The 23,919-nt window shown below is 46.1% G+C and overlaps 1 long non-coding RNA gene across 1 annotated transcript; it reads left to right on the forward strand.

Moving 5' to 3' along the window:
- The first annotated feature begins 20,121 nt into the window (after positions 1-20,121).
- On the forward strand, positions 20,122-23,309 carry LOC137273045 (uncharacterized). The gene is made up of 3 exons (XR_010956119.1): positions 20,122-20,200; positions 21,499-21,516; positions 23,288-23,309. It is a non-coding gene; the product is annotated as an uncharacterized lncRNA (long non-coding RNA).
- The last annotated feature ends 610 nt before the right edge of the window (positions 23,310-23,919 follow it).

Below are 23,919 nucleotides of genomic sequence, written 5' to 3' on the forward strand. Positions count from 1 at the left end.
CAGTGCATGTGAAAGCCCATGCAAATGGGCTTCAAGACGATGTAAGACAAGCCCATGTGCACTGGCATGGCAAGCTACATACGTCTGCGTGTCATGCCGCGTGTCCCGTGCGTCGCCAACACCATCAGTGCGTTATTTCTTGGTTAATCATGTGTACATGTCTGATGCGACTTTCAGTATCTTATATTCATTAGAAAGAGCATTTCAATTCGCTTCTGGTGGTGTATGGCATGTGCATGTGCGACGTTGAGCAAAGATGCTAGGCATGTCCGTAGGTAATGCAGCTTGTCCGTTCCGTCGCAACGGCGCCGGTAGCGGAAGTAGACTTTCGTTCTAATTTCGTTATCCCTCATTGGATTTCTAATATCTATGATTCATTTGAAAGGTCTCTTCATGGGTTTTCTGGCGATGCATAACATGCAAGTCTGCAATGCTGTGCACAGCTGCAACCGTCTGCATATAGTGCCGCTTTTCTATCCGGCTTGACTTCCGCCGCCGACTCATGTCGACCCCACCAATAACCCCTTATAATATCTCTCTCCTTTCGAAGATCGCTATCATCTACAGTGCATGTGAAAGCCCATGCAAATGGGCTTCAAGACGATGTAAGACAAGCCCATGTGCACTGGCATGGCAAGCTACATACGTCTGCGTGTCATGCCGCGTGTCCCGTGCGTCGCCAACACCATCAGTGCGTTATTTCTTGGTTAATCATGTGTACATGTCTGATGCGACTTTCAGTATCTTATATTCATTAGAAAGAGCATTTCAATTCGCTTCTGGTGGTGTATGGCATGTGCATGTGCGACGTTGAGCAAAGATGCTAGGCATGTCCGTAGGTAATGCAGCTTGTCCGTTCCGTCGCAACGGCGCCGGTAGCGGAAGTAGACTTTCGTTCTAATTTCGTTATCCCTCATTGGATTTCTAATATCTATGATTCATTTGAAAGGTCTCTTCATGGGTTTTCTGGCGATGCATAACATGCAAGTCTGCAATGCTGTGCACAGCTGCAACCGTCTGCATATAGTGCCGCTTTTCTATCCGGCTTGACTTCCGCCGCCGACTCATGTCGACCCCACCAATAACCCCTTATAATATCTCTCTCCTTTCGAAGATCGCTATCATCTACAGTGCATGTGAAAGCCCATGCAAATGGGCTTCAAGACGATGTAAGACAAGCCCATGTGCACTGGCATGGCAAGCTACATACGTCTGCGTGTCATGCCGCGTGTCCCGTGCGTCGCCAACACCATCAGTGCGTTATTTCTTGGTTAATCATGTGTACATGTCTGATGCGACTTTCAGTATCTTATATTCATTAGAAAGAGCATTTCAATTCGCTTCTGGTGGTGTATGGCATGTGCATGTGCGACGTTGAGCAAAGATGCTAGGCATGTCCGTAGGTAATGCCGCTTGTCCGTTCCGTCGCAACGGCGCCGGTAGCGGAAGTAGACTTTTGTTCTAATTTCGTTATCCCTCATTGGATTTCTAATATCTATGATTCATTTGAAAGGTCTCTTCATGGGGTTTCTGGCGATGCATAACATGCACGTCTGCAATGCTGTGCACAGCTGCAACCGTCTGCATATAGTGCCGCTTTTCTATCCGGCTTGACTTCCGCCGCCGACTCATGTCGACCCCACCAATAACCCCTTATAATATCTCTCTCCTTTCGAAGATCGCTATCATCTACAGTGCATGTGAAAGCCCATGCAAATGGGCTTCAAGACGATGTAAGACAAGCCCATGTGCACTGGCATGGCAAGCTACATACGTCTGCGTGTCATGCCGCGTGTCCCGTGCGTCGCCAACACCATCAGTGCGTTATTTCTTGGTTAATCATGTGTACATGTCTGATGCGACTTTCAGTATCTTATATTCATTAGAAAGAGCATTTCAATTCGCTTCTGGTGGTGTATGGCATGTGCATGTGCGACGTTGAGCAAAGATGCTAGGCATGTCCGTAGGTAATGCCGCTTGTCCGTTCCGTCGCAACGGCGCCGGTAGCGGAAGTAGACTTTCGTTCTAATTTCGTTATCCCTCATTGGATTTCTAATATCTATGATTCATTTGAAAGGTCTCTTCATGGGGTTTCTGGCGATGCATAACATGCAAGTCTGCAATGCTGTGCACAGCTGCAACCGTCTGCATATAGTGCCGCTTTTCTATCCGGCTTGACTTCCGCCGCCGACTCATGTCGACCCCACCAATAACCCCTTATAATATCTCTCTCCTTTCGAAGATCGCTATCATCTACAGTGCATGTGAAAGCCCATGCAAATGGGCTTCAAGACGATGTAAGACAAGCCCATGTGCACTGGCATGGCAAGCTACATACGTCTGCGTGTCATGCCGCGTGTCCCGTGCGTCGCCAACACCATCAGTGCGTTATTTCTTGGTTAATCTTGTGTACATGTCTGATGCGACTTTCAGTATCTTATATTCATTAGAAAGAGCATTTCAATTCGCTTCTGGTGGTGTATGGCATGTGCATGTGCGACGTTGAGCAAAGATGCTAGGCATGTCCGTAGGTAATGCAGCTTGTCCGTTCCGTCGCAACGGCGCCGGTAGCGGAAGTAGACTTTCGTTCTAATTTCGTTATCCCTCATTGGATTTCTAATATCTATGATTCATTTGAAAGGTCTCTTCATGGGGTTTCTGGCGATGCATAACATGCAAGTCTGCAATGCTGTGCACAGCTGCAACCGTCTGCATATAGTGCCGCTTTTCTATCCGGCTTGACTTCCGCCGCCGACTCATGTCGACCCCACCAATAACCCCTTATAATATCTCTCTCCTTTCGAAGATCGCTATCATCTACAGTGCATGTGAAAGCCCATGCAAATGGGCTTCAAGACGATGTAAGACAAGCCCATGTGCACTGGCATGGCAAGCTACATACGTCTGCGTGTCATGCCGCGTGTCCCGTGCGTCGCCAACACCATCAGTGCGTTATTTCTTGGTTAATCATGTGTACATGTCTGATGCGACTTTCAGTATCTTATATTCATTAGAAAGAGCATTTCAATTCGCTTCTGGTGGTGTATGGCATGTGCATGTGCGACGTTGAGCAAAGATGCTAGGCATGTCCGTAGGTAATGCAGCTTGTCCGTTCCGTCGCAACGGCGCCGGTAGCGGAAGTAGACTTTCGTTCTAATTTCGTTATCCCTCATTGGATTTCTAATATCTATGATTCATTTGAAAGGTCTCTTCATGGGTTTTCTGGCGATGCATAACATGCAAGTCTGCAATGCTGTGCACAGCTGCAACCGTCTGCATATAGTGCCGCTTTTCTATCCGGCTTGACTTCCGCCGCCGACTCATGTCGACCCCACCAATAACCCCTTATAATATCTCTCTCCTTTCGAAGATCGCTATCATCTACAGTGCATGTGAAAGCCCATGCAAATGGGCTTCAAGACGATGTAAGACAAGCCCATGTGCACTGGCATGGCAAGCTACATACGTCTGCGTGTCATGCCGCGTGTCCCGTGCGTCGCCAACACCATCAGTGCGTTATTTCTTGGTTAATCATGTGTACATGTCTGATGCGACTTTCAGTATCTTATATTCATTAGAAAGAGCATTTCAATTCGCTTCTGGTGGTGTATGGCATGTGCATGTGCGACGTTGAGCAAAGATGCTAGGCATGTCCGTAGGTAATGCAGCTTGTCCGTTCCGTCGCAACGGCGCCGGTAGCGGAAGTAGACTTTCGTTCTAATTTCGTTATCCCTCATTGGATTTCTAATATCTATGATTCATTTGAAAGGTCTCTTCATGGGTTTTCTGGCGATGCATAACATGCAAGTCTGCAATGCTGTGCACAGCTGCAACCGTCTGCATATAGTGCCGCTTTTCTATCCGGCTTGACTTCCGCCGCCGACTCATGTCGACCCCACCAATAACCCCTTATAATATCTCTCTCCTTTCGAAGATCGCTATCATCTACAGTGCATGTGAAAGCCCATGCAAATGGGCTTCAAGACGATGTAAGACAAGCCCATGTGCACTGGCATGGCAAGCTACATACGTCTGCGTGTCATGCCGCGTGTCCCGTGCGTCGCCAACACCATCAGTGCGTTATTTCTTGGTTAATCATGTGTACATGTCTGATGCGACTTTCAGTATCTTATATTCATTAGAAAGAGCATTTCAATTCGCTTCTGGTGGTGTATGGCATGTGCATGTGCGACGTTGAGCAAAGATGCTAGGCATGTCCGTAGGTAATGCCGCTTGTCCGTTCCGTCGCAACGGCGCCGGTAGCGGAAGTAGACTTTTGTTCTAATTTCGTTATCCCTCATTGGATTTCTAATATCTATGATTCATTTGAAAGGTCTCTTCATGGGGTTTCTGGCGATGCATAACATGCACGTCTGCAATGCTGTGCACAGCTGCAACCGTCTGCATATAGTGCCGCTTTTCTATCCGGCTTGACTTCCGCCGCCGACTCATGTCGACCCCACCAATAACCCCTTATAATATCTCTCTCCTTTCGAAGATCGCTATCATCTACAGTGCATGTGAAAGCCCATGCAAATGGGCTTCAAGACGATGTAAGACAAGCCCATGTGCACTGGCATGGCAAGCTACATACGTCTGCGTGTCATGCCGCGTGTCCCGTGCGTCGCCAACACCATCAGTGCGTTATTTCTTGGTTAATCATGTGTACATGTCTGATGCGACTTTCAGTATCTTATATTCATTAGAAAGAGCATTTCAATTCGCTTCTGGTGGTGTATGGCATGTGCATGTGCGACGTTGAGCAAAGATGCTAGGCATGTCCGTAGGTAATGCAGCTTGTCCGTTCCGTCGCAACGGCGCCGGTAGCGGAAGTAGACTTTCGTTCTAATTTCGTTATCCCTCATTGGATTTCTAATATCTATGATTCATTTGAAAGGTCTCTTCATGGGGTTTCTGGCGATGCATAACATGCAAGTCTGCAATGCTGTGCACAGCTGCAACCGTCTGCATATAGTGCCGCTTTTCTATCCGGCTTGACTTCCGCCGCCGACTCATGTCGACCCCACCAATAACCCCTTATAATATCTCTCTCCTTTCGAAGATCGCTATCATCTACAGTGCATGTGAAAGCCCATGCAAATGGGCTTCAAGACGATGTAAGACAAGCCCATGTGCACTGGCATGGCAAGCTACATACGTCTGCGTGTCATGCCGCGTGTCCCGTGCGTCGCCAACACCATCAGTGCGTTATTTCTTGGTTAATCATGTGTACATGTCTGATGCGACTTTCAGTATCTTATATTCATTAGAAAGAGCATTTCAATTCGCTTCTGGTGGTGTATGGCATGTGCATGTGCGACGTTGAGCAAAGATGCTAGGCATGTCCGTAGGTAATGCAGCTTGTCCGTTCCGTCGCAACGGCGCCGGTAGCGGAAGTAGACTTTCGTTCTAATTTCGTTATCCCTCATTGGATTTCTAATATCTATGATTCATTTGAAAGGTCTCTTCATGGGTTTTCTGGCGATGCATAACATGCAAGTCTGCAATGCTGTGCACAGCTGCAACCGTCTGCATATAGTGCCGCTTTTCTATCCGGCTTGACTTCCGCCGCCGACTCATGTCGACCCCACCAATAACCCCTTATAATATCTCTCTCCTTTCGAAGATCGCTATCATCTACAGTGCATGTGAAAGCCCATGCAAATGGGCTTCAAGACGATGTAAGACAAGCCCATGTGCACTGGCATGGCAAGCTACATACGTCTGCGTGTCATGCCGCGTGTCCCGTGCGTCGCCAACACCATCAGTGCGTTATTTCTTGGTTAATCATGTGTACATGTCTGATGCGACTTTCAGTATCTTATATTCATTAGAAAGAGCATTTCAATTCGCTTCTGGTGGTGTATGGCATGTGCATGTGCGACGTTGAGCAAAGATGCTAGGCATGTCCGTAGGTAATGCAGCTTGTCCGTTCCGTCGCAACGGCGCCGGTAGCGGAAGTAGACTTTCGTTCTAATTTCGTTATCCCTCATTGGATTTCTAATATCTATGATTCATTTGAAAGGTCTCTTCATGGGGTTTCTGGCGATGCATAACATGCAAGTCTGCAATGCTGTGCACAGCTGCAACCGTCTGCATATAGTGCCGCTTTTCTATCCGGCTTGACTTCCGCCGCCGACTCATGTCGACCCCACCAATAACCCCTTATAATATCTCTCTCCTTTCGAAGATCGCTATCATCTACAGTGCATGTGAAAGCCCATGCAAATGGGCTTCAAGACGATGTAAGACAAGCCCATGTGCACTGGCATGGCAAGCTACATACGTCTGCGTGTCATGCCGCGTGTCCCGTGCGTCGCCAACACCATCAGTGCGTTATTTCTTGGTTAATCATGTGTACATGTCTGATGCGACTTTCAGTATCTTATATTCATTAGAAAGAGCATTTCAATTCGCTTCTGGTGGTGTATGGCATGTGCATGTGCGACGTTGAGCAAAGATGCTAGGCATGTCCGTAGGTAATGCAGCTTGTCCGTTCCGTCGCAACGGCGCCGGTAGCGGAAGTAGACTTTCGTTCTAATTTCGTTATCCCTCATTGGATTTCTAATATCTATGATTCATTTGAAAGGTCTCTTCATGGGTTTTCTGGCGATGCATAACATGCAAGTCTGCAATGCTGTGCACAGCTGCAACCGTCTGCATATAGTGCCGCTTTTCTATCCGGCTTGACTTCCGCCGCCGACTCATGTCGACCCCACCAATAACCCCTTATAATATCTCTCTCCTTTCGAAGATCGCTATCATCTACAGTGCATGTGAAAGCCCATGCAAATGGGCTTCAAGACGATGTAAGACAAGCCCATGTGCACTGGCATGGCAAGCTACATACGTCTGCGTGTCATGCCGCGTGTCCCGTGCGTCGCCAACACCATCAGTGCGTTATTTCTTGGTTAATCATGTGTACATGTCTGATGCGACTTTCAGTATCTTATATTCATTAGAAAGAGCATTTCAATTCGCTTCTGGTGGTGTATGGCATGTGCATGTGCGACGTTGAGCAAAGATGCTAGGCATGTCCGTAGGTAATGCAGCTTGTCCGTTCCGTCGCAACGGCGCCGGTAGCGGAAGTAGACTTTCGTTCTAATTTCGTTATCCCTCATTGGATTTCTAATATCTATGATTCATTTGAAAGGTCTCTTCATGGGTTTTCTGGCGATGCATAACATGCAAGTCTGCAATGCTGTGCACAGCTGCAACCGTCTGCATATAGTGCCGCTTTTCTATCCGGCTTGACTTCCGCCGCCGACTCATGTCGACCCCACCAATAACCCCTTATAATATCTCTCTCCTTTCGAAGATCGCTATCATCTACAGTGCATGTGAAAGCCCATGCAAATGGGCTTCAAGACGATGTAAGACAAGCCCATGTGCACTGGCATGGCAAGCTACATACGTCTGCGTGTCATGCCGCGTGTCCCGTGCGTCGCCAACACCATCAGTGCGTTATTTCTTGGTTAATCATGTGTACATGTCTGATGCGACTTTCAGTATCTTATATTCATTAGAAAGAGCATTTCAATTCGCTTCTGGTGGTGTATGGCATGTGCATGTGCGACGTTGAGCAAAGATGCTAGGCATGTCCGTAGGTAATGCCGCTTGTCCGTTCCGTCGCAACGGCGCCGGTAGCGGAAGTAGACTTTCGTTCTAATTTCGTTATCCCTCATTGGATTTCTAATATCTATGATTCATTTGAAAGGTCTCTTCATGGGGTTTCTGGCGATGCATAACATGCAAGTCTGCAATGCTGTGCACAGCTGCAACCGTCTGCATATAGTGCCGCTTTTCTATCCGGCTTGACTTCCGCCGCCGACTCATGTCGACCCCACCAATAACCCCTTATAATATCTCTCTCCTTTCGAAGATCGCTATCATCTACAGTGCATGTGAAAGCCCATGCAAATGGGCTTCAAGACGATGTAAGACAAGCCCATGTGCACTGGCATGGCAAGCTACATACGTCTGCGTGTCATGCCGCGTGTCCCGTGCGTCGCCAACACCATCAGTGCGTTATTTCTTGGTTAATCATGTGTACATGTCTGATGCGACTTTCAGTATCTTATATTCATTAGAAAGAGCATTTCAATTCGCTTCTGGTGGTGTATGGCATGTGCATGTGCGACGTTGAGCAAAGATGCTAGGCATGTCCGTAGGTAATGCCGCTTGTCCGTTCCGTCGCAACGGCGCCGGTAGCGGAAGTAGACTTTTGTTCTAATTTCGTTATCCCTCATTGGATTTCTAATATCTATGATTCATTTGAAAGGTCTCTTCATGGGGTTTCTGGCGATGCATACCATGCACGTCTGCAATGCTGTGCACAGCTGCAACCGTCTGCATATAGTGCCGCTTTTCTATCCGGCTTGACTTCCGCCGCCGACTCATGTCGACCCCACCAATAACCCCTTATAATATCTCTCTCCTTTCGAAGATCGCTATCATCTACAGTGCATGTGAAAGCCCATGCAAATGGGCTTCAAGACGATGTAAGACAAGCCCATGTGCACTGGCATGGCAAGCTACATACGTCTGCGTGTCATGCCGCGTGTCCCGTGCGTCGCCAACACCATCAGTGCGTTATTTCTTGGTTAATCATGTGTACATGTCTGATGCGACTTTCAGTATCTTATATTCATTAGAAAGAGCATTTCAATTCGCTTCTGGTGGTGTATGGCATGTGCATGTGCGACGTTGAGCAAAGATGCTAGGCATGTCCGTAGGTAATGCCGCTTGTCCGTTCCGTCGCAACGGCGCCGGTAGCGGAAGTAGACTTTCGTTCTAATTTCGTTATCCCTCATTGGATTTCTAATATCTATGATTCATTTGAAAGGTCTCTTCATGGGGTTTCTGGCGATGCATAACATGCACGTCTGCAATGCTGTGCACAGCTGCAACCGTCTGCATATAGTGCCGCTTTTCTATCCGGCTTGACTTCCGCCGCCGACTCATGTCGACCCCACCAATAACCCCTTATAATATCTCTCTCCTTTCGAAGATCGCTATCATCTACAGTGCATGTGAAAGCCCATGCAAATGGGCTTCAAGACGATGTAAGACAAGCCCATGTGCACTGGCATGGCAAGCTACATACGTCTGCGTGTCATGCCGCGTGTCCCGTGCGTCGCCAACACCATCAGTGCGTTATTTCTTGGTTAATCATGTGTACATGTCTGATGCGACTTTCAGTATCTTATATTCATTAGAAAGAGCATTTCAATTCGCTTCTGGTGGTGTATGGCATGTGCATGTGCGACGTTGAGCAAAGATGCTAGGCATGTCCGTAGGTAATGCCGCTTGTCCGTTCCGTCGCAACGGCGCCGGTAGCGGAAGTAGACTTTCGTTCTAATTTCGTTATCCCTCATTGGATTTCTAATATCTATGATTCATTTGAAAGGTCTCTTCATGGGGTTTCTGGCGATGCATAACATGCAAGTCTGCAATGCTGTGCACAGCTGCAACCGTCTGCATATAGTGCCGCTTTTCTATCCGGCTTGACTTCCGCCGCCGACTCATGTCGACCCCACCAATAACCCCTTATAATATCTCTCTCCTTTCGAAGATCGCTATCATCTACAGTGCATGTGAAAGCCCATGCAAATGGGCTTCAAGACGATGTAAGACAAGCCCATGTGCACTGGCATGGCAAGCTACATACGTCTGCGTGTCATGCCGCGTGTCCCGTGCGTCGCCAACACCATCAGTGCGTTATTTCTTGGTTAATCATGTGTACATGTCTGATGCGACTTTCACTATCTTATATTCATTAGAAAGAGCATTTCAATTCGCTTCTGGTGGTGTATGGCATGTGCATGTGCGACGTTGAGCAAAGATGCTAGGCATGTCCGTAGGTAATGCCGCTTGTCCGTTCCGTCGCAACGGCGCCGGTAGCGGAAGTAGACTTTCGTTCTAATTTCGTTATCCCTCATTGGATTTCTAATATCTATGATTCATTTGAAAGGTCTCTTCATGGGGTTTCTGGCGATGCATAACATGCACGTCTGCAATTCTGTGCACAGCTGCAACCGTCTGCATATAGTGCCGCTTTTCTATCCGGCTTGACTTCCGCCGCCGACTCATGTCGACCCCACCAATAACCCCTTATAATATCTCTCTCCTTTCGAAGATCGCTAACATCTATAGTGCATGTGAAAGCCCATGCAAATGGGCTTCAAGACGATGTACGACATGCCCATGTGCACTGGCACGTCAAGCTACATACGCCTGCGTGTCATGCCGCGTGTCCCGTGCGTCGCCAACACCATCAGTGCGTTATTTCTTGGTTAATCATGTGTACATGTCTGATGCGACTTTCACTATCTTATATTCATTAGAAAGAGCATTTCAATTCGCTTCTGGTGGTGTATGGCATGTGCATGTGCGACGTTGAGCAAAGATGCTAGGCATGTCCGTAGGTAATGCCGCTTGTCCGTTCCGTCGCAACGGCGCCGGTAGCGGAAGTAGACTTTCGTTCTAATTTCGTTATCCCTCGTTGGATTTCTAATATCTATGATTCATTTGAAAGGTCTCTTCATGGGGTTTCTGGCGATGCATAACATGCACGTCTGCAATTCTGTGCACAGCTGCAACCGTCTGCATATAGTGCCGCTTTTCTATCCGGCTTGACTTCCGCCGCCGACTCATGTCGACCCCACCAATAACCCCTTATAATATCTCTCTCCTTTCGAAGATCGCTAACATCTATAGTGCATGTGAAAGCCCATGCAAATGGGCTTCAAGACGATGTACGACATGCCCATGTGCACTGGCATGGCAAGCTACATACGCCTGCGTGTCATGCCGCGTGTCCCGTGCGTCGCCAACACCATCAGTGCGTTATTTCTTGGTTAATCATGTGTACATGTCTGATGCGACTTTCAGTATCTTATATTCATTAGAAAGAGCATTTCAATTCGCTTCTGGTGGTGTATGGCATGTGCATGTGCGACGTTGAGCAAAGATGCTAGGCATGTCCGTAGGTAATGCCGCTTGTCCGTTCCGTCGCAGCGGCGCCGGTAGCGGAAGTAGACTTTCGTTCTAATTTCGTTATCCCTCATTGGATTTCTAATATCTATGATTCATTTGAAAGGTCTCTTCATGGGGTTTCTGGCGATGTATGACATGCACGTCTGCAATGTTGTGTATAGCTGTCCAGATTTGATGCCGCATGTTAGTTCCGTCGCAAAGGCGCCGGTAGCGGAAGTAGACTTTCGTTCTAATTTCGTTATCCCTCATTGGATTTCTTATATCTATGATTCATTTGAAAGGTCTTTCCATGGGGTTTCTAGCGATGTATAACATGTACGTCTGCAATGTTGTGTATAGCTGTCCGTATGTAATGCCGCATGTTAGTTCCGTCCCAACGGCGCCGTTTGCGGAAGTAGGCTTTCGTCCTAATTTCGTTATCCCTCATTGGATTTCTATATCTATGATTCATTTGAAAGGCCTTTCCATGGGGTTTCTAGCGATGTATAACATGCACGTCTGCAATGTTGTGTATAGCTGTCCAGATTTGATGCCGCATGTTAGTTCCGTCGCAACGGCGCCGTTAGCGGAAGTAGACTTTCGTTCTAATTTCGTTATCCCTCATTGGATTTCTTATGTCTATGATTCATTTGAAAGGTCTTTCCATGGGGTTTCTAGCGATGTATAACATGCACGTCTGCAATGTTGTGTATAGCTGTCCGCATGTACTGCCGCATGCTATTTCCGTGTCAACGGATCGGTAATCGGAAGTTAATTTCGTTGATAATTTTTATATCGTTTTCTCGTTCCTAAATGTCCATAATGCGTATGAATGCCCTTTCAAATCTGCTTCTAACGACGTATCACATGTACATATACAATGGTTTTTGGAGAGGCTACACACGTCCGTATATACCGCCGCTTTTCGCGTCTACGGCCTTTCAATGGCGCATTTGCTCTCGTGTTGCCTTATTGCGTCTTTTTTGCTTCTAACTGCAGCACTCTAGTCTGTAGCATACATTTTTTGGTATCATTAGAAAGCTCTTCTGGTGACGGCAACAATGGTGTAAGCAGATTTCATCTATTCTGAAAATTGTAAAGTATATTGCACAATTTGTTCGAAAAAATAGTCGTTTTTTACTGTACTTTTTAAAAAAATACTATGTAACTTCTTTTCTAAAAGTCAGATGTCAAATTGGATGGTATTGCCAGAAAGCCCATTTAATGGCGGAGGTACATGCAAAATTTCGTTGCTCTATCTTTTCAAATAAAGTAAATCTAAACTTTTTAAAATGTGTACTATCGTCAGGTGAAAGTTTAACTATCCAACGTATTTACGTACTTTTCTACACAAGGGGAACCCGAGCCAGCTTGGCCACTGCTCGGAAAATGCCTACGTTCCCCGGGCACGAACGTAGACGGGACGGGAACGGAACGGCGATGCGGAAATTGCGACGCTGCCCTCTACGTCTGCCCACGGAGGTTGGAAAGTATCAAGGTTGTGCATAGGGGGATAATTCCGACCTCCACCATGATCAAGCACTTGGTTGACGTGGTGGTTAGCGTGAGCAACGGCGCGCGACGTTGTTCATACTATTCATCATTCGTTCTGCCGAAGACGCTCGATCCATAAGCGGCCATGGTGTAGCAAAACGGAAAACTATCGAGTCTTGACAGGGGGCTCAATGGCGAGTTTGCGAGAAGCAGAACGATATGCTGGTGTTGCATAGCAGGCGAGGGGACGATCCCGAGAGGAGAGTCGATGATGGTGAAACGGTAGCTGGCGCAGGCAAACCCGTTCGAGTCTTGATTTGCCCGTGAGCAAGTGTAGACTCTGCTGACTTTTGCCTACAGATGGGTGATAGTGTCGGAAGCAGATCGACATGCTGGTGTTGCATAGCAGGCGAGGGGACGATCCCGAGAGGAGAGTCGATGATGGTGAAACGGTAGCTGGCGCAGGCAAACCCGTTCGAGTCTTGATTTGCCCGTGAGCAAGTGTAGACTCTGCTGACTTTTGCCTAGAGATGGGTGATAGTGTCGGAAGCAGATCGACATGCTGGTGTTGCATAGCAGGCGAGGGGACGATCCCGAGAGGAGAGTCGATGATGGTGAAACGGTAGCTGGCGCAGGCAAACCCGTTCGAGTCTTGATTTGCCCGTGAGCAAGTGTAGACTCTGCTGACTTTTGCCTAGAGATGGGTGATAGTGTCGGAAGCAGAGCGACATACTGGTGTTGCATAGGAGGCGAGGGAATGATCCCGAGAGGATAAGCGATGATGGTGACAGGGTAGCTGGCGCAGCGAACCGGTTCGAGTCTTGATTCGCCCGCAAACAAGTGCATACGCCGGTGATTTTACCTAGAAGCAGGCGATGTCTCAGCCACGAAGCAGGCAAAACACTGGTGTTGCACAGAGGTTGAGGGGGCGACCTCGAGACGAGAGGCGATGATGGTAAAACGGTAGCTGGCGCAGGCAAACCCGTTCGAGTCTTGATTTGCCCGTGAGCAAGTGTAGACTCTGCTGACTTTTGCCTAGAGATGGGTGATAGTGTCGGAAGCAGATCGACAGGCTGGTGTTGCATAGCAGGCGAGGGGACGATCCCGAGAGGAGAGTCGATGATGGTGAAACGGTAGCTGGCGCAGGCAAACCCGTTCGAGTCTTGATTTGCCCGTGAGCAAGTGTAGACTCTGCTGACTTTTGCCTACAGATGGGTGATAGTGTCGGAAGCAGATCGACATGCTGGTGTTGCATAGCAGGCGAGGGTCGATCCCGAGAGGAGTGCCGATGATGGTAAAACGGTAGCTGGCGCAGGCAGACCAGTTCGAGTCTTGACAGGAGACTCTAGGTCGATTTGGTGGTAATTGTTCATGATTTGCCGTGTCAAATCTTTGCGATTCCCTAAGGTGTGGCATATGGGAAATGAGCGGTTTATTGCTGTAGTGTCTACAGCTACGTGAGACATCTACTTGATGGGTAGATGCGACGGCATGACATGCCAGACGGACATTGACGTTTTGTTATGCATGTTGATGTAAAGCGTAGTGTGTGTTGTTCACGTGTAGCAGCTCAACTGCCAACAGTACTTGAAGAACCACGACCTCCTTCCTACGTCGACTCAAGTGTGCCTTCACAGAAATCAGACTTTGGAATGAAAGTTGTATCCTTCCAGGTTTCATGATTTGTATGATACATTTGTGTTAACATATTTGAGGTATCTGTCCATTATGTACGGCAATTGTATGGGTATTCAATAATTCGTGAGCTATGGTTATCATGGTGCATGCTAAATTAAAAGAACAACCTAACGCTGTTCCCTTCTAATCCAAACCATTAACCTCCAATCAAAGTAACATAAAATTAAAACGGAAAGTCCACGTCCTTCTCTCTACACCAAATCACTAACCCATTCCGAATTAACCTAAATGACATAACCTTAAAGCTAAAATCATCAATACCGACAATGTTAAAACTAATCCGCTAACCCAAACCTAAATGACATAAATTTAAAGCTAAAACCATGAATACCGCGGTGCGTATAACTGAATAATAAACACTGACAATGACAGAACGTAAAACTGGAGATAAACGCCAAACTAAAAGGACAAAAGTAACACCGCCTAAACCACTTAACCCCAAACCAAAAACATTAAATTAACGTGAAAAAATTACCAAGAGAGAGAGAAGGTGACTACGAAACTCAAACATTACCAACTCAAACCAAAAACACCTAACACCACTAATAAAAAACTAAAAGCGCGAAATAAACAAAGTAGGTGGAAAAGGGTAGATGATGTAACCCTTGACCCAAGTGAAATGGTATACTTGCATCAAGGTCTACAAAGTCAGTCGTTCGGCCGAGGCATTGATAATATGTTACCGGGTGAAGGTGCCATATTTTCAATGCCTACAAACTGGCCCGGAAAAATTGTCTTTAATTCCAGCTGGTGTGATGCTTAGTACCGGGTTTCCATGTTTGCCGATAGTTTGATGTTGCATGGAAATGTAGCCTTGGTATTGTCTTTAGTTCCAGCTGGTGTGATCCGTACTCCAGATAGTTTGATGCTGCATGGAAGTTGTTTGATGTTGTATGGAAATGTAGCCTTGGCATTGTCTTTAATTCCAGCTGGTGTGATGCTTAATGCCGGGTTTCCATGTTTGCCGATAGTTTGATGTTGCATGGAAATGTAGCCTTGGTATTGTCTTTAGTTCCAGCTGGTGTGATCCGTACTCCCGATAGTTTGATGCTGCATGGAAGTTGTTTGATGTTGTATGGAAATGTAGCCTTGGCATTGTCTTTAATTCCAGCTGGTGTGATGCTTAATGCCGGGTTTCCATGTTTGCCGATAGTTTGATGTTGCATGGAAATGTAGCCTTGGTATTGTCTTTAGTTCCAGCTGGTGTGATCCGTACTCCCGATAGTTTGATGTTGCATGGAAGTTGTTTGATGTTGTATGGAAATGTAGCCTTGGCATTGTCTTTAATTCCAGCTGGTGTGATGCTTAGTACCGGGTTTCCATGTTTGCCGATAGTTTGATGTTGCATGGAAATGTAGCCTTGGTATTGTCTTTAGTTCCAGCTGGTGTGATCCGTACTCCCGATAGTTTGATGTTGTATGGAAGTTGTTTGATGCTGTATGGAAATGTAGCCTTGGTATTGTCTTTAATTCCAGCTGGAGAGAAAGCGAAGACACTGCCTTTGTGATTCTTAGCGTTACTACAGGTCACCCTCACACAAGACAAACACAATCACATCACATCACTACATTGTCTGGAATTGTGCCGTGACTGGTGTCATGTTTGCAGAAGCACTTGTCGGGGTGGGACACACAAGCTTGGCTCTGATGCTTTGATGGTAATGCCTAATCCGTGAGTTTCTGAGTGAGAAGCCAATCAAAGTGGCGGCAATTACGACTGAAAACACCAATCATTGACTCGTTGTTTTATCCCATAACTGAACGAGATGAGTGAGTCGTGTCAGGCTTAAGCTAACAACAGGTCTTAATCCATGAACGATTGATCCCGTGAGTTCAATGCAGAGCTCAGTACAAACACGTATCAATGACCCAGGCTATATATACTTAGCAGTCAGATACGAGCATCACGGCACTTGTGCTGATATTATTTGACACAACTCATTGTCAGAAATCGTTTTTGAAGACTAACTTCATTCAAGTCATGGCCTGCGCACTTTTTGAAGCTCCTGTTTCAAAGCCACTGCACTTTGCCATCCTGGGGCATAGTTTCGTGCGGCGACTTGTTCAAGTCTGTCCCCCTCCACATGGCATCCTCACTACCGTGCGTGGGATCGGAGGGGCGACCGTCGCTCGGATGAAAGCTGAGGTGGATGCCCTTGATGCAGCTTTTCAGGGCATTGTGTTCTTTCAAGTGGGAGAGAACGACGTGTCGGCCTCTACTGATCCTCGGGACCTGGTCGAAGACCTGCTGGATCTTCTGGACTACCTTCGGTGGAAACGGCCAGGCTCCAGGGCGGTGATAGGGAGTCTGTTTCCGAGGGTAAAACCAAGGAACATGACGGTCTCTGCCTACAAGCGGAAGGTGGAGGAGGCGAACCGGCGCTTGAAGAAGATGTTGCGACGCCGTCTGGATGCCACCCTTTGGGAACACAGCCAGCACATGAGGATGGGACCTGCGCTGCTAGCCAAGGACGGCGTACACCTGACACCAAAAGCTAATGGGCAGTTCTGGCTTTCAATTCGTAAGTGTATGTGTAGGTATGTTTAATCACTCTCACTCACTCACTCACTCACTCACTCACTCACTCACTCACTCACTCACTCACTCACTCACTCACTCACTCACTCACTCACTCACTCACTCACTCACTCACTCACTCACTCACTCACTCACTCACTCACTCACTCACTCACTCACTCACTCACTCACTCACTCACTCACTCACTCACTCACTCACTCACTCACTCACTCACTCACTCACTCACTCACTCACTCACTCACTCACTCACTCACTCACTCACTCACTCACTCACTCACTCACTCACTCACTCACTCACTCACTCACTCACTCACTCACTCACTCACTCACTCACTCACTCACTCGCGTGATATCAAATAAGCTGTTTTGCATCCCGCCGCACGCACAGGCTTTGGCTTTGGGTGGCTTTAAGGGTGGGAAAACATAACGGCAGCCACACGTGTCGCACATGACGCGAAAGTCAAGACACAGGGCTTCCGACCCATGTCGAAGACAAAACCCTGGGGTCGATGTACGAAACATGACAAGTACCTACAGCGTGAAAAAATTGCCATAAATCGGGATAAATCGGGCTTAAAAGCGCCCCGGCGTCGAACCCGGTAAAGATTTGTCACTTCTGATGTTACCACCAGATAGCCCTGGGGACCAGCTTCACGTCGATGTGAAACCTGTCAATAGGATGTGAATATTCAACGTTCGAGTGACGTTTAAAAGATGCTCTCCGAGTAAGGCTTTTGTCTTGGTAAAATTACAGGTCTATAACAGATGGGAAAATGGGCGTGGACGCCCAACCAGGCACCCCATGTCGACCCCGTGATAACCCCAGGTGCTTCATGCACGTGGCCGAATTTTCATGTATGATATGTGTGCAGTATGTCTCTTTCTCCCGGGATGGGACAATTAGTGAACGCAGGATGCATAGATCAAACCCTGGTGATATCAAATCTGAGCTGTTTTGGCCTCCGTTACGCGCACGGGGCTTAGCTTTGGGTGGCTTTAAGGGTGGGAAAACATGACTGCACCCGCATGTGTCGCACATGACGTGAAAGCCAAGACACAGGGCTTCCGATCCAGAGTCAAATCAAAACCCTGGGGTCGATGTACGAAACATGACAAGTACCCGCAGCGTGAAAAGCTGCCAAAAATCGAGTTACATCGGACTTTAAAGCGTCCCGAAGTCGAACCTGTCGACGGCAGGTCATTTCTGATGACACCGCCAGATAGCCCTGGAAACCAGCTTTACGTCGATGTGCAACATAGGAATGGGCCGTGCATGGTCAGCGCCCAGGCGGCCGTTAAGTGACGGCACCCTACGTCTCTTGCTCCCTGATATAGGCCCCACTCAAAATATCGACTTGGCACCGAGAAGAAGCTCCTTCTCCTTACTCCTTCTTGTAAGTATGTTGAAATGTTTGAGCGAGTATGGTGTGACGCCAGTTTTAGCAATATTCCAGCGATACCACGGCGAGGGACACCAGAAATGGACTACACACATTGTGTCCATACGGGAAATCGAACCTGGACTACCCCTACAGCCCCATGTGGGAATGCCGGCGCAGTCGATGGGACAACGGGCAGACGTTCGATCCATTACACCACGAAATCGGTCAAAGTCACGACCAGCGTGCGTACATGCTTAGGTGCGTGTGTGTAGATATGTGTGGATGTGTACCAGCGGGTTTCATAGTACAAACCCCGAGATACTATGAGCGCGTTTCACATGGATACCCTATGAAGAAAGACTACTGACTCCGCCCTCCATATCGCCGCTAGCTGTAGTACCTCGTTGAGACACACTCACTGTGTTCACTTCATCCTTGTCATCTCCACTAACCGTAAGTCGCCAGTTGCCATGTTTTGTATGAAGCGGCGATGGTTTCGAATCACCAAGAGGCGCGTTTGAGAAACGCCGTCTCATTGTTGCTGGTTGCGTGATTAATTTGCAAGTAATTTACGTCCAAATGGGATATAGCTAAACTATTGGTCAATGCGGCTTAAAGTAACCTTGAACCAGTGTTTGCGGTCAAATACACTGTTGCCATGGTTTCCGTTGACTTTCCCCTCCACTTCAGTAATATATTGTTCAGTAACAACAGGAAGGATTGCTCTTTATATCCAAAGTTACCATAATATTTTCTTTATGAATATTTCCTTATGGAAACTACTCACATTGTGGCAGTGACGTGAATAAGTTCAGAAAATAAAACAACATCACAATAAAACACGGAAAAAGATTCTGGCTAATAAATATCGTGTGAGGCGATTGGAGGTCATGTGTTGTATCAGTGTGACACGGCGCTCTGTTCATGTCGAGCATGTCATCACCTACTGTGTTGGGTTCAGTGTCCGAAAAGCTGTGATTATATGCAATGTTTATTCTCCCCAACTTCTACAAGCAACTAAAGCCTATGTAGTTATTCCTGTGTCAAAGCAAAATTATTATTAATGTATAGCCTTTTCTGTCCACATCCAGTCAGTGCTCGAATCTACGTTCTTCCAACATCAGAGGCAGGGGGTTAAATAATTAAAGAGTTTGCTCGTCAAACCGAAGATTCGGGTTTCATTTGTACCACATACTCACCCACTCTTCCAACATGAGGTAATCTTTTCAAAATAAAATATGGAAAATCCTTTTCGATCAGCAGTAAAAACGTACTTTCATTCTAAGCAAAGGGGTCGACAGTGTAGCTTATGACAAACAACATTCATTGCTACTTACCTTTGTAACCAAACCCCTGACAAATCATGTTATTATCTTTTATGCATTAACATGGCATGACATCAAAGAGTGCACATGCAGTTATTTTGTTGCATTGGTATATTTTCCTTACAAGGTAAACTATATGCACTGCAAGTAAAAAAAATCCAAAACTACAGGTAAATCCTAGTAATAGATAGTCACTCACGATTGCACACACGCTTATTAAGGTAGCGGTTTAGAGTTGCCTTCCTTGTCTGTGTTATATGTTACTGGTTGTGAGGGGATTTCTTATACCTTTTGTCAAGGCAAATTATTGAACGTAACACTCTCTCTCTACCTCTTTCTCAGACGCACACACGCACACACACAATTTCACATATACGCAGACGCACTTTCTCAGACGCACAGTGAGGCCGTGGCTGTGATGGGCTGAAAGTGAACAGCAGGTATGTTGATGTTCAAGCTATAATCTGGGTGCAAGGAAATGTTTCCGGGTGTATGTTATCATTCATTTGTATCAGCAATGACAACAAATATTCCGGTTGGTGGAAATACTTCCGTGTGGTCCGGAATCGGTACAACCGCGAACATTCAGTGTTTGCAATGTCGCAGGTTAGGTCGTGAGTAACACTTCATAAAGAATCAAGGAAACTGACCCGGTAATATTTGACATCACAAACGGCCACATAGTTTATGCATTTTCTCATCAAACCACATATCATTAGGTTCTGCTGTATTGAGCATCTAAGAGAGATGCTTCCCACATACATCCTTGTCCAGGATTAGCATGGGTAAGTCTGTTGCTTAGAGTATGACAGCATCAGGAATGGCTAGAATTTTCATGTTCCGCCATCTCATAGATGAAATACTTGATGTGTATACCGGTAGACTGACATGTTAGGGATTCAATTTTGTGGTCGAAATGATGTGTATGCAGTGATTTCGGTGTTCAAACTGCACCTAGCGATAAACTTGTGTATCTCCGTGCCTCGCCTGTTTTGAAAGGATGGCCTGTGCAGTTTTCATACTGTGGGTAATCACATTTACATCAACAACTTTAATGTTTTCCATCCGACTCAGTAAAGATCTTATGAAAAGACTTCATGTAGAGTCAAGGCCTATTTAGGAAAAGTGAACACTGTTGCTGCTATGTCAGTACTACTGTATTCCTAGTATCACAACTCATGTATTTTAGATTGCATTTTAATTGTATTGCCACTGCATTTTACCACCTCCTCCTTAATGGTTGTGTAACTAATCCACATACACACGTATGCAACTACATTGGTTTCCATGACCATCCTTGTAACAGTCAGCAGTACGCAGGAAACCATTATGGTTTCCACCGAAGCCGCAGTTTGGTCTACATATTTGGTTCCTGTGTGCCAGACGTCCATGGTTCAGTGGGTATAAAAACCGGATTCGACTTGATTATGTTGTTTGTCTTTTTCGTACATCGATGCTCATCCCGATGATCACTGGATTATCTGGTCTCTGAAGCCATTATTAACAGACCGCCATCCTAGAGCTTGGGTATTGCTGAGTGCGACAACCAAGCAATCAGTGATGGGCAACATCACGCCTGGAGGTAAACCAAGGCGCTCCAATTCCGCCATGCGAGCCCTAACATTGGTGTTTGGAATGTCACATTCATTTTGGGGGTGTTAGGTTTGTCCTAACTATACCCTTGATCGAGAGGTGCAATGAACGTGTAAACGTAATATATGAAAGTTGTGCACAGATGACTGTTAAGCCGAGCTCACTGACAACTGGAGGATGTAGCCCATGTCTTACGTACCTGCAGATACTAATCCACTTCAATTACAAATGATTCTGAATAAGCAAATTATTTAATTTCTTTCCAACATCGTATTCGTGTTGTATTCAAGGTGTTGTTGATGACCATGAGACTTACATTGAACAATATTTGTCGTCTACAATTCATGCTGATAAACCTTTTCAGTTCTCTGTCTGGTATGGGAGAACGAAAATTGCACTAAATATCGCCCGGAGTGGATGCCTCGCTATGCTGTAACGTTAGAATAATCGTCTCCAATCGCCATCAACTAACAATGGTGTTTCATTTCAGATTGTCCAGCGATAGCAGGTACGTATGAATGTTATTATGTGTTTATGCATGTCAGTCAACTGTGTTCAGCTCGCGAGTGCATGTCATACATATTACACACCCTGGTGATCCAGTCGATACTATGTAAAGCATAGCTGTAAAAGAAACAACTGTATATACAGTGGAAGCTGTCCAAACCGGCACTCATTGGGACTGAAGGAATAAATCGATTATGACAAGTGCCGGACTGTAGAGGTGATGGTAAGTGTCCAAGCCATGGATGGGGCTGCGATTGTATGCCGGTGTTGACAACTTGCCGGGTTGTACATATGCCGGTTTGGAAAGCTTCCACTGTACTTACAATGGCTGCGTTCATGTTATTATATGGTAATATTGAGATTTTCATATTAGTAGCATCTGTGTTTTATACATATTATTTTTATCTCGCAATGTTTCTACCAGATCCAGCCATTGAGGAAGTATGATATACTGGCTTATCAGGTTTCCAACTGTAACTGTGACGTTACAGTTCCGTGTGTGACTCTATGTGTCTGCCATCCGTGAAGATGTGGGTTAGACAGTTCCGTGTGTGACTCTATATGACTGCCACCCATGAAGGTGTGGGTTAGACAGTTCCGTGTGTGACTCTATATGTCTGTCTCCCGTGAAGATGCGGGTTAGACAGTCTCGTCTAGTTCTGTGACTCTATATGGTTGCCACCCTTGAAGATGAGGGTTAGACAGTTCCGTGTGTGACTCTATGTTTCTGCCACCTGTGAAGATCGGGGTTAGACAGTTCCGTCCAGTTCTGTGACTCTATATGACTGCCACCCATGAAGGTCGGGGTTAGACAGTTCCGTGTGTGACTCTATATGAGAGCCACCAGTTAAGATCCGGCGAGAACATCAGTAACCCATGCTTGTCGTAAATGGCGACTGACGGGATCAGGTGGTCAAGCTCACTGACAAGGTGGACACATGTGATTCTATCCCAGTACGATGCTGTTGATCACTAGATTGTCTTGTCCAGACTCGAATATTTACAGACTGCCGCCATTTCGCTGGAATATTGCTACGTGCGGCGTTGAACAACAAACAATGACACGAACTATGTGACTTTATGTGTTTTATTGTGCACACAGATGATTAAACTGGTCCCCCTACAACGTTGACAGTATCAGCGCAACCGTTGTCAATGGTATTGATACGTATGACCTACGTTTCCCTGCAGAATATGTCAGTGTATGTTGTAGTTCTGTAGTTCTGTAGTTCTGTAGTTCTACAGAAACATACAATGAGTGACAACACAGCTTGGACTCTGTTGTATTTTGTAACAGATCTCAACTCTGAAAAAGGTAGCTATTTGACATACAGTGACCAGAACAAAATGAGTTTCAATCTGCTGTAATTTAAGTTCATAATGACTTAAAATATGTACCACAATCCCAACTAAGCGCCCTTTGCATTGATGGAAATGGTCAATAAAATACTCTCTGATAATCATTGGACATTGTTCTATAGCGGGATAAACTATACGTCTGCTCGTTAGGATGACACTGGTCCTGACGGACTTGACAGACTTGGGTTACATGACCGGTAGCATGTCTACACGGAACCATTCAAACAGAAATGGAATTGTGCTGAGTTGTTGAGAAGGGTCTATACTCACCAAGCAGCATGGCAGAATTGTTACTTCCATATGGACCCTTAAAGACGCACAGGTGTCACACAATTAATCACGGAGCTCTTATGACTAGTATTAGGAGATGAAATCAAGATGTCATTTAAAATAATTTGTACAAATCGTTTTAGCGGGTGCTTGTGGCGTCGAAGCAGTGATCTTTGCTGTCATCGTCATTGCCTGCTGTTTGATCCGGGGGTGAGAAAATTTAATTTATTATTTTTTGTGCCCATCTGACCTACATGATCATTATGACAAAAAGCTAAGGTTGTATATCTCCAGGGGCCTATCTGATGGAATAAGGCGGGGTTGATTGTGTACCCCTGGCCTATGTATCCTGCAACACAAATCTGCATATATACATGTAACAAAAGTTATATTTGGGAATACACTTTCTCAGTAAAACAGGTTCTAGTAAAGCACCCCAATCACAGCTACAGTGTCCATATGGACTGGAATCCTATTCGTTCTTCAGATGAGATGTGTATATAAGTGTAACCATGTTAACATTTTCATAACATTTTTATTAGTCCGTACATATTAACGTAGTTTCTGTCAACCTGATTCAACGATTCAACGCATGTGTCTAGGTCCATTTTAAGAAGGGTCGATACATCTTCATATATTATTGACATGGATGTCATCTTCACAGAACCCCCCAAAATATCAATGCAACGTGTAATGGAGGTGACATTTATAATTATTTCCTTATTTATCGAACATCTTTTAATTCTACATCTTAATGTTGCGAAAATGTACTTGG

This window comes from Haliotis asinina, chromosome 2, assembly GCF_037392515.1.
Source record: "Haliotis asinina isolate JCU_RB_2024 chromosome 2, JCU_Hal_asi_v2, whole genome shotgun sequence".
In the NCBI taxonomy this organism is placed as follows: domain Eukaryota; kingdom Metazoa; phylum Mollusca; class Gastropoda; order Lepetellida; family Haliotidae; genus Haliotis; species Haliotis asinina.